General features: G+C 48.4%; 1 long non-coding RNA gene across 1 annotated transcript; it reads right to left on the bottom strand.

Moving 5' to 3' along the window:
- Positions 1 to 220: 220 nt before the first annotated feature.
- LOC147374878 (uncharacterized) lies at positions 221 to 8,289 on the bottom strand. The gene is made up of 3 exons (XR_015161476.1): positions 8,088 to 8,289; positions 4,224 to 4,352; positions 221 to 3,636 (listed from the first exon to the last, which is right to left on the bottom strand). It is a non-coding gene; the product is annotated as an uncharacterized LOC147374878 (long non-coding RNA).
- Positions 8,290 to 9,971: the final 1,682 nt, after the last annotated feature.

The raw sequence follows: 9,971 nt of genomic DNA, 5'->3' as shown, positions 1-9,971 counted from the left end.
GCGTGTCCTTCTCATTTTGTTGCTCAGAATGTTCAAAGGAAAAGCACTCAAAGGTCAGAATTTAATAAAATCCCTCATTTGCACTACTGCGGCAATGGAAAACACAAGGTGCACCGACAGTTTGATGTCGTCACCTAGATTCCTGCCAAGATGTTGGCAGCATTGCTCTCACATATCAGGGGAAATGTCAGCACAGTGGAAAAGGCAAAAAAAAAAAATGTTTTTGTGAGTTTTTTAAAGTAAGATTTTTATTTTAGAATACTTTTAGATTTGCAGGAACACTGCACAGACAGTACAACATGTTCTCAAGAACCTCACACCCATTTTCTCTTGTTATTAACATCTTGTGTTAGTAAGGTACATTTGTGTCATCCAAAGAACCAACAGTGAAACATTATTATCACCTAAAGTCCAGTCTACATACAGATTTTCCTAGTTCTTACTCATATTTTGTTGTTGTTTCAGAGCCTCACCCAACATACCTCCTTACATTGAGTTCTCATGCATCCATAGGCTTCATTGCATCATTTCCTCACTTTCATTGGTTTTGATGATTTCAACAGTTTTGCAGAGCTTTGTTCAGATATTTTGTGGAATGTCCCTTAATTGGAATGGATCTGATGTTTTCTCTTGATTAGCGTGAGTTCATGAATTTGGGGGGGAGGAAGACTACATAAATAAAATGCCATTCTCATCACGTCTTATCAAGGGTGTATACTATCAACATGACTTACCTCTACTGACGTTGGCCTTGATCACTGGGCTGCAGTTGTCTTTCTCAGATGTTTCTATGGTCCAGTAACTCTCATTCCCCCTTTCCACACTGTTCTCTATAGAAGAATATCACTTTGTGCAGCCCACACTTAAGGAGCAGGGAGTCCTGCTCCCCCTCTTGCAGGGCACAGTATCTACATGGGTTAATTGTAATCTTCTAACACAGGATACTTTCCTAGTGTTATCTGGAAAATAGACTTGACCTTACAGAACCCTGAAAGGATTTGGGGAAACCCCCCAAAAGTCTGCAAACCACACTTTGAGAATCACTGTTCGACACAATGGAGGCAGGGAAGGATGTCTCTGGAACCGAGGAGCGATGCTCAGATGCTTCCAAGATTCCCTGGAGTTAACTCAGAGGAAATCGCCACCACTGTCACTGGACAAGTGCAAGTCAGCTAAGGAAATGCAGGTCCAATTCCCTCGCACCAGGCAAGCAGCCCAGAGTCACAGAGTGCTTCTGTGGTGGCAGCGGTGGTGGTTTAGTCGCTGAGTCATGTCCATCTCTTGCGACCCCATGGACTGTAGTCCTCCAGGCTCCTCTGTCCATGGGATTTCCCAGGCAAGAATACTGGAGTGATTTGCCGTTTCCTTCTCCAGGGGATCTTCCCGACAGAGGGATCAGACCCAGGTCTCCTGTGCTGCAGGCAGATTCTTTACCAACTGAGGTATCAGGGAAGCTACCAAAGAAATGCTTCTGTAGGAGGAGGAAAATGCAGACTGAAGTATCCTTCGTGGTGAGTATCCATCGTGGCTGACGGATATGCAGTTTCGGTGACAGGGCATTGTTTCATTAACACTCTTGTTCAAATTCCAGTGGGTGGGTCTGGCCACCACACTATTACCACACTATTACAGATCCCACTGGATCTCCTCTTGTTCTAGTCATCAGCAAGGCAACATTTTTAGAATTGGAACCAGATAACATGCACAGCATGGTTAGATACGAGAGCCCCAAAGGGACTCTCAGACAGGAGGTAGGCAAGTTTCCCTGCTCGAGGCACCACAGTGGCAACCTCTCTGTGTGCACAGCGCGTAGGCTCTGGTTGGCTTCATCCAAGTGCAGCCGGGCAGCGCTTTGCCCCACACCTGCACTGCACGTCGCTTGACTGCCTCCAATGGCTTCTGATAAAGCCGGAGCAGGGAATACACAGAAACCTGCTTGATACCAACACCTGTACAACTCAGAGGTACAGGATACTTATCTCAGTCCACTCAAGCTGCTATAAGAACATAAAGCTACCCACTCCAGTATTCTTGGGCTTCCTTTGTGGCTCAGCTGGTAAGGAATCTGCCTGCAGTGTGGGAGCCCTGGGTTCGATCCCTGGGTTGGGAAGATCCCCCGAAAAAGGGAAAGGCTACCCATGGCAGTATTCTGGCCTAGAGAATTCCATGGACTGTATAGTCCATGGGGTCGGAAAGAGTTAGATGTGACTGCGCAACTTCATCCGTTTTCAATTATAAGAAGAATAAAATTTGTCAAAAGATTCTACATATCCTATCTACAATTTGTGTGACAATTCCACTTGTTTGCCTAGTATTTTTTTATATTTTAACTTTCTTTTAGATGAGTAGGAGTTTTCATTAATTTGAGAGTATATCAAGACAAGCCATTTCTGTATTATATAATTCTAAAATGCTCACCTTCACATAGCTAAAAGCATTAGATTTTTTCATCAGTGAGATCAGAACTCGAAGTCTATCTGCCTCTTACAAGTAAGGCTACCTTGGGCAAGTCCCTGAATGTTTCCAGGTCCTTTTAAAAATAAATAAATCAGTAGGACCAACACCTCCCGTATCTTGTGTGTCTGGTAGCTGTTATTTTTTTCAAGAGTAAGACAGTTGATGTAAGGTGACAACCACATGCAGAGTCTGGAACCAATAGAAAAGCGATGTCTACTATTTAGGAGCCCCTCTCCATACTTGCTGACATCAGCACCTTTAGCTATCCACTCCTGAAAACTTTGGTTTACTGTTCTCTTTCACTCTTTTAGTCTGTTGGTCCTAAATGGTTCACTTGTTCTCCTCTCACCCATCACTGGAATCAACAATTCCAGATCAGACTCTCCACCCACCTCCCTTCGTCTAATCAGGCACTGAGATCCTCTGTCATCTCACGTGCCTGAAATCCCTGTTCTCCATCGTCTCTGCCCAAACCTCACCTTGGCTGCTCCAGAACGCTGCCCTCTCTAGGGCCTTTCTGCTGCAGCCAGCGTGATTAGGGCAGCCCGCTGTGTTGCTGCCATTGGTGGGAGAGAGGCACTCAACTGAGCTGTCTGGGGTCACACACAGCACTCAGCAGCCTCGGGGACAGGTCCCAAGCTTTCTCTGAGTGTCCTTCCAGAAGGGACTCCTTTTCACTGGCACCCTTGGCAAGAGTCTTATACGTTTTTTGACTCCATTAACTTTATCCGTTGGTTGAGTCATGCTTAAACACCATGGTGGTACAGAGTCAGTTCAACTGAACTTTCAGCTTAGATTCTTTGGAAAATAGCTTCCGTGCCTACGTGCATTTTTGCAGTGGAGAGTCATCAGCTGGGAGAGCCCGCGGTTAGGACAAAGTAGGACCAGATTTTCAGTGAGTTTCCATCTTGGAAATCTCTCAAGAGTCGAGTCCATAAAAGCAGTGACCTTTAATGTTTATTTTTAGTAAGGAAATGTGTGTGTGTGTCCAGTTGCTCAGTCATGTCTGAGTCTTTGAGACCCCATGGACTGTAGCGCCTCTATCCATGGGATTCACCAACAAGAGTACAGGAGTGGGTTGCCATTTTCTCCTCCAGGGGATCTTTCCAGCCCAGGGATCAAACCCAAGTCTCCTGCATCTTCTGCATTGGCAGGCAGATTCTTTTACCACTGAGCCACCTGGAAAACAAGGAAATGCAGTATTTCAAATAAATATTTTGCAGAAAACATAGGAAGCAGATAAAGGAGGAACAATTCTGATTAGGTGGCAGAGAGGTGTGGAGATTTAATCAGTCCCTCAGCACCTCTCCTGAGATAACCCCAGAGGTTCCATCACTGAATTCAGAGCCTTGAAACCACTGCTCTGAAGACTACAGAGTTCCCCCAAAGGCCCCAAAGCAGGAGTGAACTAGCAGCAGCGGACACCTGGGTGAGGTTTGGAATGGGACCCATGGGAAGAAGAGTGCAACAGAGTCCAGCCTCCACCTCCAGGAGCATCTCCCAGGTGGAGAGCCTCTCTGAGGCACAGTCCCTGATTCAAACGCATGGCACACTGATGCTTGAGACCACAGAGGATCCAAGGGGACAGGGCCTGCATCATTTTGGATTCTTTGACTACAAGCAACAGAAATTGACTCTACCCCATGCAAAAAGAAATTTATTAAACTAATATGGGGTGACTATAGAAATAGAAAAAAAGCTGGAAAAGCAGACTTCGAAGGGGAATCAGGGAGTTCCTATCATCCAGACGGTAGGAGATCACTGACCTTCTCAGCTGGGTGTGCACAATGGGATGAATGGAGTCCTATATGGAAGAGGTGGTGCCCCAAAGGCAAGCCCCAAAGTAGACGATCAAGCAACAGCTGCTGACCACAGGACCCCAGAGGACCTAGCGCCTGGAGGAGGGAAGTTACTTCATTACTAACTAGGTCACCACAAGACTTAAGCTTCTGCTCCCACAATGGCTGCTCTGTCTGCTCCGGTCTCATGGATAACACCTAGATTATCTGACAATCAGGTATCATAAACTGTCCCGGCCAAGACCAGGGACAGACCAGCTGGCTTCCAGCTCTGACCTTGGCCATGGGACCTGCTCTTGAGTCACCTCTAGTCTTGACTCTTCCCACCTTGACTCACATCCTCTTGCTGTCTCCTCCTGGCTGCTTCTGTCAGCCAGCCAACCCCATCCCCCAACCCCAGCCTACAGCTTTTCCTCTGCACATGCTGTCTCAGCAGGGAAGATGCTCCTCCTCTCACCAGTGACCCCACTCTTTTCTTACTTGACCCCAGGCCTGTCTTTTCTGGCCCCATTGTAGGGTTGGCTCATCCAGAGTCTCATCCCATAAGCTGGGAAACTCTGGTGCAAGACAAGTGGGAAGGCTGTGTGGCCAGGTACTCGGGGAACATGAACAAAGATCCAAAGTCTCATCCACATGAGGAATATAGTCAGGACCCAGTGTGGCCAGAGTCTGGACCCTGGGAGACAAACAAGATGCTGGGCACACTGTGGGATGGTCCAGATCCTACAGACTACGGGATGGTCCAGGGTCCAGATCCTACAGAAGTGAACAGATTGAGTGAAAATTGAGATGTGGGTATTCCACACTGATGCCCTGCCTGAGGGTTTTGACAGCCCAGAGCCGTCGCATTCCTCAGGGAGGTGAGAAGCCTCCTTGCCTGCCAGAGTGCTGCCATCAGATAGACTGTTCTAGAAAGCCATGGGATATCTCACTCAGCTTTCCTTCCACAGCCTTCTTTTGAGTTGATACCCTCCATCCTAGCCTGAGTTACTTTTTTCCCCCATGGCTATCAAATTTGGCTGCCACTGAGCGACTGAACTGAAGGCTTTTGTTTCATCTGAGCATAGATGAGCTGATTGGGTGGCATCACTAACTCAATGGACATGAGTTCAAACAACCTCCAGGAGATGGTGAAGGACAGGAAGCCCAGCATGCTGCAGTCTATGGGGTCGCAAAGAGTTGGACAAAACTTAGCAACTGAGCAACATCAGCAAGAATAGCACTGGTTCAGAAAACACCTTCCTTCCCTCACTCTGGGTTAACGATCTGAATTAAAGAGTGGGCTGAGGAGGTCCAGATGTCACATGTAACCGTGATGGACAATGTGAGGTTCTGAAACGATTCCAGAGAAATCAATCTGAGTCTGCTTGTGAACATTCCAGGAAACCAAGCCAAGGAGTTTAGATTTGGTCTCTTTTATTCCTGCTGGAAGATGGGAAATCAATAAACATTTGTGGAATGGATAGATGCAATGATTAAGAACAAAACATTTTTATAATAGAGTGATTATGACAAGTTGGAGACAGGGTAGGTGCCTTAAGCAGACACACTGGTTCTGTAATAATTATTAAACACCAAGAAAGATGAGGAGGGTCTGGACTGGCACAGGGGCAAGTGGGGTGAGTTGCAGAGACCTCTATGAAGTAGAGCTCATCACCAGTTGGGGGAGAGGAGGAGGAGTCATCAAGGACCTCCAACGTCATGAGGCTGAAAAAATGTGAGAGCAGCAGCATCAGGAGCTCCTGGGGAGACGGGGCTTTGGAAGAGGACACTTCAATCTGGACATGAACGTGCCTGGATGGATGTTTCGGTGCATTTCCAGAGCTCAGGAGAGAGATTGGAAGGGTGAGAGCTCATGCCCCCAGGCGGGCACACGGGACAAGAGTGAGCAAGGGCTCCCGAGTTGTCTCTCATAATGTCCACCCACGTCACAAGCTCAGCTGCCTCACTGCGCATGCCCTATCTGACCACATCACCTGGCTGGCCTTTTTGACCTGTCAGCCCACCTGTGGGAAAGACAGCACCCAGCCTGGCTTCCTCTCCAACGGACTAGCCCTGAAATCATAGTCGGACCCAAGGACTTAAGCACAGAAATTCTATATGAGCTGTGATCTCAGAGAATATAAGTGAGCAGGAAGTGTGAATGGCGGAAGAAAACTGAAGTCCAGGGAAAGTGCATCATGAGGGTCACTTTTGTGGCAGCTGGTGCTCAATCCTACCAGGACCTCAGCGCACAGAATACCTGTTAGAATTGTCCAAACACTGCCCCTGCCTCCGGGATCAAAACGGACAACACTTACTTATCAGCTCCCTGCTGCCTCAGGTGCCCTGAGGGGCACAACTACACTCACCTTTCTAAGCTGCTCTTACACGTGTGCCACGTGGGGACCAGCCACATCCACAACTCTGTGGGAGCCCAAGGCAGAGCATGAAGGATGTGGGCTCGTGCCTGAAGTCAGAGCTGTCTGTGAAACATGACGAGAGCCCTCCCAGGACTTCCAATCAGTCACATCTTGGATCTAGGTGAGGCCAAGAAGGTGTGGAAGGAGCCCAGAGCTGTGTGTTCATAACCCCCTTGCACTCTTCGCTTCCTCTCCGGCCCTTCACATTGAGTCCAACCAGAACTGAGTCTTCAAGATGTAGCATCCACAGTTAGTGGAATAAAGTTCGGCCCCACTGCTGCCATTGACCCAGAGCCCCCAACACCATTTATAACCTCCTACCTTCCCCATCCTTCACCTCCTACCTTCTATGTCCATAACCTCCTACTTTCCCATTCCATCACCTCCTACCTTCCCAATCCATCACCTCCTACCTCCCCATACATCACCTCCTACCGTCCCTGTCTATCACCTTCTACCTTCCCCATCATTCATCTCCTACCTTCCCCATCCTTCACCTCCTACCTTCCCAATACATCACCTCCTACATTCCCCATCCATCACCTCCTACCTTCTCTGTCCATCACCTCCTACCTTCCCCATCCATCACCTCCTACCTTCCCCATCCATCACCTCCTACCTTCCCCATCCATCACCTCCTACCTTCCCCATCCATCACCTCCTACCTTCCCCATCCTTCACCTCCCTCCTTCCCCATCCATCACCTCCTACCTTCGCCTCCCATCAACTCCTACCTTCCCCATCCAAAACCTCCTACCTTCCCTATCCATCACATCCTACCCTCCCCATCCATAACCTCTTACTTTCCCCATCCATCACATCCTACCTTCCCCATCCATCACCTCCTACCTTCCCGATCCTTCACCTCCTACCTTCCCCATGCATCACATACTATCTTCCCCATCCATCACCTCCTACAATCTCTGTCCATCACCTTCTACCTTCCCCATCCTTTACCTCCTACCTTCCCCATCCATCGCCTCCTACTTTTCCCATCCATCACCTCCTACCATCCCCATCCATCACCTCCTACCTTCCCCATCCATCACCTCCTACCTTCCCCATCCATCACCTCCTACCATCTCTGTCCATCACCTCCTACCTTGTCCATCCTTCACCTCCTAACTTCCCCTTCCTTCACCTCCTACCTTCCCCATCCATCACCTCCTACTTTTCCCATCCATCACCTCCTACCATCCCCATCCATCACCTCCTATCTTCCCCATCCTTCACCTCCTACCTTCCCCATCCTTCACCTCCTACCTTCCCCATCCTTCACCTCCTACCTTCCCCATCCTTCACCTCCTACCTCCCCATCCATCACCTCCTACGTTTCCTATCTTTCACCTCCTACCTTCCCCATCCATCACCTCCTATCTTCACCATCCTTCACCTCCTACCTTCACCACCCTATCCAGATGTCACTCACCTTTGGCTACCACTCGCTTTGGCTGGTCTCAGTTGACTGCCTGCTCAGATTACCCAGATCTCCCCCAGAAGGATGTGAGGTGAGGCTCCCTTGCCTCTCGCAGGTCAGGATGCTGCCATTATCTGTTATTTACATTGCTGGTCTGAAAGCACAGGAAAATGCTTCAGCCCACGCTGAGGCTCCAGGGAGCCTTATCAGCAGCCCTGGCCCCTGATGACAGCAAGAGTCAGTAATCCCTCCTGACTCCCCCGCTGGCACCCTGACATGGCTTGTGCTAGATGAACAAGCTGTACTCAGAGCTTCTGAATCAGTGAACTCGGAGTCCCTGGAGGGAGTTCTTTGCCTGGAAATCAAATGATCTTTTTGCTTTCAGCAGGAATGGATGGAACAATAAAGGCCTGGAAGTGGCTCCACCAGGGGGTGCCTGGTGGCCTTGCATGTCTCCGCGAGGGCTGTGTGGGCAAAGCGCTATCACGGTTAACGTGGACCTTAGCAGAACTCCCGTGCTTCGACCAGAATATGAGAGCACAGGAGCTTTGTCAGGAGACTCTTCCCCGCTTATGGGGCAGTTTCTCATCACCTCCTGTGTTCTGAGGATGTATGAGGCTCCCTTCTCCCCATCCACACTCTGTCCCCAACCACCTCCTTTAGGGTCCATCTACAGTCAGTGTAACTGCCTGGATGTGGCATGAAACAGGTCTATCAGCAACAGGGCCCCATGACTCATATGTTGTCACCTGCTCTCTGCCATTTTGGTATCATTCTGTGGGACAAGGGGCAAGCAGAGGTGGCATGCTTTGCTTTTTCTCTCTTTGTAAGGTATAAACTATTTGGATCTAACAAGGTTGCATTGTTTCTTTACCAGCTAAATTTGTTCATTTTACCTTGACAATAATGCTCATGGAACGATGAGGCTCTCTTTTCATTTAAGTGGCCACCCTGATACCTATTACAACTGGGCATAAGCCATGGATTACCGACTCCTTGGTAGCTCAGCTGGTAAAAAATCCACCAGCAATGCAGGAGACCCTGGTTCGATTCCTGGGTTGGGAAGCTCCCTGGAGAAGGAATAGGCTACCCACTCCAGTATTCTTGGGCTTTCCTGGTGGCTCAGATGGTAAATAATCCACCTGCAATGCAGGAGACCTGGGTTCGATCCCTGGGTTGGGAAGATCCCCTGGAGGAGGGCATGGCAACCCACTCCAGTATTCTTGCCTGGAGAATCTCCATGGACAGAGGAGCCTGGTGGGCTGCAGTCTATGGAGTCGACTGAGTGACCAAGCACAGCACAGCACCAACTCTTTAAAGGGCCAGTAGGTATATTTCTAAATCTTCTAAGAAACCCCTCATCCTCCAGATACTTGCAACTTTCACATATGAGGTTTGTGGTTGCTTCTTACTGTACTAGACACCTTTCAAATAGAAAAGGATGTACTCAGGGCTTTAACTCAGCTCAAGCAGACACAGAGAAGGAGAAATATTCTCCTATAGACTTAAAAGAAATACTTGTTTATATGTGCCACTGTGACAAGTGTATACACAGGGAAGTGGCTCCACCAAGGTGCCTGGTGACCTGGAACATCTCCATGTGGGCTATGTAGGCAACGCTATGGAAATTCAGTCACAAAATTTGACTCTGTGAGTTACAGAATTCCAACTAAGTTCATAATGCAACTCTTACAAATTCAATTTGTAAAGGCTACACTCCATTACAGTTATTACAAAATAGTAGGCATATTCCCCACGTTGTATAATACATCCTGGAGCTCATCTTACACCCAATAGCTTGTCCCTCCCACTTCCCTTCCCAATGCAACTTCGACAGGATGCTTATGTTAAGAAAAACACACTTATTTGGAAGAAGAGGGGAGGGGTCTTGAGACA

The sequence above is a fragment of the Bos grunniens genome, chromosome 3, assembly GCF_055505025.1.
Source record: "Bos grunniens cultivar Pamir isolate PY7600 chromosome 3, Bosgru_T2T1.0, whole genome shotgun sequence".
In the NCBI taxonomy this organism is placed as follows: Eukaryota; Metazoa; Chordata; class Mammalia; order Artiodactyla; family Bovidae; genus Bos; species Bos grunniens.
This window is presented reverse-complemented; position numbering and strand designations above follow the sequence as displayed.